We start from the raw sequence: 6,019 nt of genomic DNA, 5'->3' as shown, positions 1-6,019 counted from the left end.
ATCCATCTCCCTGATGGAATTCTTCTTTTCTGATGACTCTTTACCAAGCATGATGCCCTTTTCCAGGGACTGGTCTTTTCCAACAACATAACCAAGGATGTGAGACTAAGTCTCACCATCCTCCCTTCTAAGGAACAATCTGGCAGAACGTCCTCCGAGACAAATTTGGTGGAACCAATGACCTTGTGCTAAGCAGTTCTGAGCTTACCTGACAGAATCACCAGGGCCCCTTGAGCCACATGGAGTTCCGGGATTTATTCAGGTTGTATATTTTTAGTTCCTGAATGCTGCCTATTGTGCTTCCCCCCACCCCCCCACCCCACCTCCGTAGATTCTATGATCTCTTAATGACAACACATGATCCTAGTTCATTTCCCTTCTTAGAGAATGAATTATTCTTAGAGCTTGTTTTTAATTTAGGGATAGGAGTTAGAAAGAAATTAGGCCTTCTTAAGAGTTAAGAAGAAATTAGGGATCTTTTCTCAATAAAGGCTCATTTAGTATGAAGGTAAATTAAAGATCCTTTGATCTTAGAAATGAAAGTGGAAAATAGGGCATTGAACTTTGAATGTGCACTGGGTTTCTACTTCATTTATGTAAATTATTTTGATTTTACTCTCATATAACCACAGGAGAGGTATTATTTCTTTTACTATACAGATTAGAAAATGTGCTAAGAGATGTTAAACCATACACACCCAAGATTATGGGTATGTGAGTTGAGCAATGAATCAGGAAGACTGAACGAAAATCAATGCATTTGAATTATGGTGCTTGTGAATAATCTTAGAGGCAACATGGACTGCCCAAAGAAGAAACAAACAAAAGAAGAAGCACAGTCAGAATGCTCTTTAGAAGCAAGGATGGCGAGACTGTGTGTCACATATTTTGGACATGTCATCAGCAGAAAAGAGGCCCTGGAGAAGGACATCTTGCTTAGTAAAGCGGAGGGGCAGCAAAAGGGAGGAAGACTCTCGACAAGATAGATCAACGCTAACAATGGGCTCAAACATAAGAACAATTTGGGGCTGTCCCAGGACCGAAGTATCTCTGTGAGTCTGAAATGACAGCGCCTAACCACAAAACAACAGGATTATGTAAATAGCTGCTAAGTAGTAGAGCTAGAATTCTAAATATAAAGTTCACTCTTTATACTATAATCGGCATAATGGGAGCTCTATCAGCTGGGCAGATTTTTTAAAGTTCCAGATAAGCTGGAGGATCCTTTGCACTTTCTATGAAGACTATAACTGAATGGAAAAATATTTGTGAAAGACTAGTGAGGCATATAACTACTTTCCCCTCTAAATATCATATAAATGGCTATCTTTTAGCAATCTTCAGCTAGATTCCAATTCTTTCATTCTTGTTTATTTTTGAAGCCATGTCATTTATGTGATGGATTTATAGCAATGGAACAAGGCTCCATCAAGTCTGAAGGAACACACACACGTTAGAACTAATAATGAGTTTAGCAAGCTTGCAAGATACAAGAGCAATATACAAAATTCAATTATATTTTTATGAACTAGCAACGAATAATACAAAAACGAAATAAAAAAAATATTCCTATTTATATTTGCATCACAGCAAGGGAACAAAGGTCCTGAAAGAGTGTTGATTGATTGACGTGACAAGAATGAAGTTCTGAGTGAGTGATAGCCCATGGATTTCAGTCCTTAGCTAGTTCCTTGATTCTCTACTTTTTGTAAAATATTTGTATGAATACATAGGTGACTGTATAATTTGAAAAGTAAATGAAACAACTTGGGAGAAAGAAATGGAGTGAACATTAATGGCTACGTGACTACTTGTTAGAAAAGAAGGTTATAGTTCATTTGAACTGAACATGAAAGTCTAAATTCACAATGTAGATGTACATAAGTAAACTTTATGCCCAAAATCAACAACTCTCTTTCTTGAGGGAAAGTAGCTAAGGATCTTGAATGAGCAAAAGTGCTTTTTACTCAATGGAAATTTATCGTGCAAGAATTTTGTGCTAGGTGCTGAAGTAGGCTTGGATGAATAAACTTCCTAAACTTGTTCTTTGCACTTGAGCTTGTCATAGTTTAGTGGCAGTCTAAGGAGACATTGTATGGCTTAGGGTTCCAGGAGGAATCAGATGACACACTCAAAGGGTAGTTTAAAGAGAATTTAATGAAAGCAATGAAAAAAATACATAGGTAGGATTAATAGAACAACGAAGCATAGTCAAGTACCCAGAGAACAGCAATGGCAAAAAGCTGTTACTGCCTGAGGCTAAAGATATAAGAATCAGAGCTACTACTGAACTATTAGAGAATTAGAAGGGGCTTCCAGATGGAAGCGTGGTCTTATGTAGAAGAATGCAAACCCTGACAATCTGTGGCCCCAGAGACAGGAAGTTGGGGAGATAACAACCTGGACCTCTTTTTTTTATACTCCCTATTTGCTAGTTTCATGAATTCCATCGAGTACATCCAATTGGCAGCCAGAAGGCATGATATTGCAGGCTATGCAAGCTTTGGACATGTCCCCATTTTTCTGGGGCATAGATCAAGGTGGAGATGAATAGAGAGTAGACCCGGAGGTCCCACACAGAGAATACACAGCACATACAGGTAAAAGAGAGAGCTAACATTAAAGATTAATAGTGTTATCATTGAGGTGAGTCTTGCATGTGAGTGAAAGCTTTCAAGGCTGAACTATTATTGATGATGGAGGGAAGATAATGCACAGGGTTATAAAAGGGAATGATTTGCTTGGAAAGAGGTAGGCCGTTCCATGTGAGTACAGAGTGGAGGATAAGGGGTGAGAGTTATACAAATGGTTGTATAACAAAGATGGAAAAATATGTTAGGTGGATAAGCCACTTCGAACAAGTTAAGTTATAGGCTTGGCTGCTCTGACACAGAGAGAAAATAACAGAGGTATAAACATAGTAAGTTATATCTTTCTTAAATTGCAGACTGAGAGAATGAGTGGTTCTCCTCTGAGAAACTGTTAGAGGCCCAAGCTTCTGTTACTCTTTTGCTTTGCTCTATAGCGGAGCCCTTGTGGCGCTGTGGTTATGTGTTGGGCCACCAACCTCAAGGTCAGTCTCAGAACCACCAGCCATTCAAGCAGGAGAAAGATGAGACTTTCTACTCCTTAATGAGTTACAGACTTGGAAACCCCAGGGGCAGTTCTACCCTGTCCCATAGCATCACTATGAGTTGGAGATGACTCAATGGCATTGAGTTTGGTATTTTATTATATTTGCTATATAAAGCTCTCATCCATGTGGATCAGAACAACTCATCTCTGTGGCACTTTCATCACTGACACACTTTCTTTTTAAGGAAACAGCCCAGAAACTGCACATGATACTTTTGTTCCTATCCCGTCAGACTGAGTCTTGTCACACTTGTTGCAAGGTATGCGGGGCAATGTAGGCTTTAAGAGAACAGCTATTAAAGCCTTGTTAAAACCTGTGGCTTCTTTTTTAAAAAAAATCATTTTATTAGGGGTTCATACAACTCTTATCACAATCCATACACACATCAGTTGTGCAAAGCGCATTTGTACATTCATTGCCCTCATCATTCTCAAAACATTTCCTCTTCACTTAAGCCCCCGGCATTAGGTCCTCATTTTTCCCCTCCCTCCCTGCTCCCCACTCCCTCATGAGCCCTTGATAGTTTATAAATTGTTATTTTGTCATATCTTGCCCTGTCTGACGTCTCCCTTCACCCACTTTTTCTGTTGTCCATCCCCCAGGGAGGAGGTCACATATATGTGGCTTCTATTATTCAGAGAAAGCTGGGGAACTATTGGCGGAAAATAGCATATTTTGCATTCTTTTCTCTCGAGGGTGAGGTTCTGGAGGTCATGCAAAGGATGGGATTAGCAGGAGAAGGAGTAGAAGAAGAAAGCCAAGAAAGGATGATTTTGGTAGAGAAGGTATTCTCAGAGAAACTTGGTGAAAGAGCCAAGAGGCGATGAGTCAACCATATGGAAAGCCCTGGCACAAAGGTCGCTATCACCAGATCCTGTACTGTGGATGCCAGTGCCTTTCCATTCCCAACATTTAATAATGAGGATAAAATGGGGCTCATCATCAGGGCAGATTCTGTTTCCTGAATGAATGCAGAAAAAAATGTTTGTGCAGCACAGGATTGTAATACTTAGCCCTGGATGAGGGATTGTCAGCTCTCTCTCAAACACAGGCCACTGACGGTGGGCAGAGAGCACTGGGTGGGTTGATTGCTAACGTGATTTATAGCACTCTTGGTGTATTCAGCTACATTCTATGACCTTTCTTCCGCAGTGTCCTCTACTTTGATAAAATCGTTCTATTCTATGTCAAGTCCTTTTCGTTCTTTTTTAGAATCGTGTATGATACAATTTCCAATGAATTCAGCTTTAACTTTCTTTGCTTATTGTTTATTCCCTGAAGACTGAATAATCCATTTAGAAGATGAAAAATTGCAGCTGTATTTTGTACACAGTGCCTTTAACTTTTTTGTCCATGTTTTCAGCCTAACTTCAGGTGAATCTTTTTTCTTCTTCACACATAAAATTTAGGCTCCCCAATTTAACCACTTGGGTCTGCAATTAATCATTTTTATCTTCCATATCATATGGAATCATCTAATTGGACACAGGAGAGGATAATTGTACATGCAAGAAAGGATGGTAATGAAACAATTATGCATGAAATTAGTAAGAAAAAAAGGGTCCCAGGAAAGAAACTGGCTGGAGTTTTGACTTCTTGTGTTCCATCCATCCATCCATCTTCCCACCCACCCCTCCATCCACCCACCCATCCATCTATATTCCACAGAAGAAAGTCACAAAATGTCACCCTCAGTTTAACAGACTATTATTTATTTGTTTGGTTTTTGAAAAGCTTTTTATGGGGGCTCCTACACCTCTTACCACAATCCATCCATACATACAGTGTGTTAAGCACACTTTTACATTTGTTGCCATCATCATTTTCAAAACATTATGTTTCTATTTGAGCCCTTGGTATCAGCTCCTCATTTTTCTCCCCTCTGTCCCCACCCTTTCCCCTCATGAACCCTTGATAATTTAAAAATTATTATTTTTTCATGTCTTACACTGATCGATGTCTCCATCCACCCACTTTTCTGTTGTCTGTACACCAGGGAGGGGGTAATATGTAGAGCCTTGTATTCAGTTCCCCCTTTCCCACCCCACCTCCCCTTACCCTCCTGGTATGGCTACTCTCAATATTGGTCCTTAGGGGTTTATTGGTTCCTGGATTCCCTGTGTTTCCAGCTCTTATCTGTACCCATGTACATGCTCTGTCTAGCTGGATCTGTAAGGTAGAATTAGGGTCATGATAGTTGGGGGAGGAAGCATTAAAGAACCAGAAGTGATGCCAGCTTGTGTGATTATGAGGAGCTGAAGAGATCAGTTATCAGGCATCAAAAAACAAAAAAAATCATATCATTGTGTGCTCACCTCCCCGATATGATCACTGAAGACAAATGGGTGCATAAGCAAATGTGGTGAAGAAAGCTGATGGTGCCCAGATATCAAAAGATATAGCATCTGAGCTCTTAAAGGCTTGAAGGTAAACAAGTGGTCATCTAGCTCAGAAGCACCAAAGCCTACATGGAAGAAGAACACCAGCCTGTGTGATCATGAGGTGTCAAAGGGATGAGTTATCAGGCATCAAAGAACAAAAACTCATATCATTGTGAATGAGGGCGAGTGCGGAGTGGGGACACAAAGCCCATCTGTAGGCAACTGGACATCCCCTTATCGAAGGGTTGTGGGGAGGGGACAAGCCAGCCAGGATGCAGTGTAGCAACAATGAAACATACAACTTTCCTTTAGTTCCTAAATGCTTCCTCCCCAACATTATTATCCCAACTCTACCTTACAAATCTGGCTAGACCAGAGGGTGTGCACTGGTACAGATAGGAACTGGAAACACAGGGAATCCAGAGTGGATGATCCCTTCAGGACCAGTGGTGAGAGTGGTGATACCGGGAGGGTGCAGGGAGGGTGGGGTAGAGAGGGGGAA

This window comes from Echinops telfairi, unplaced genomic scaffold (genome assembly GCF_000313985.2).
Source record: "Echinops telfairi isolate 266 unplaced genomic scaffold, ASM31398v2 ScPeMD7_7469;HRSCAF=8507_1, whole genome shotgun sequence".
In the NCBI taxonomy this organism is placed as follows: Eukaryota; Metazoa; Chordata; class Mammalia; order Afrosoricida; family Tenrecidae; genus Echinops; species Echinops telfairi.
Note: the sequence above shows the minus strand (reverse complement) of the source record.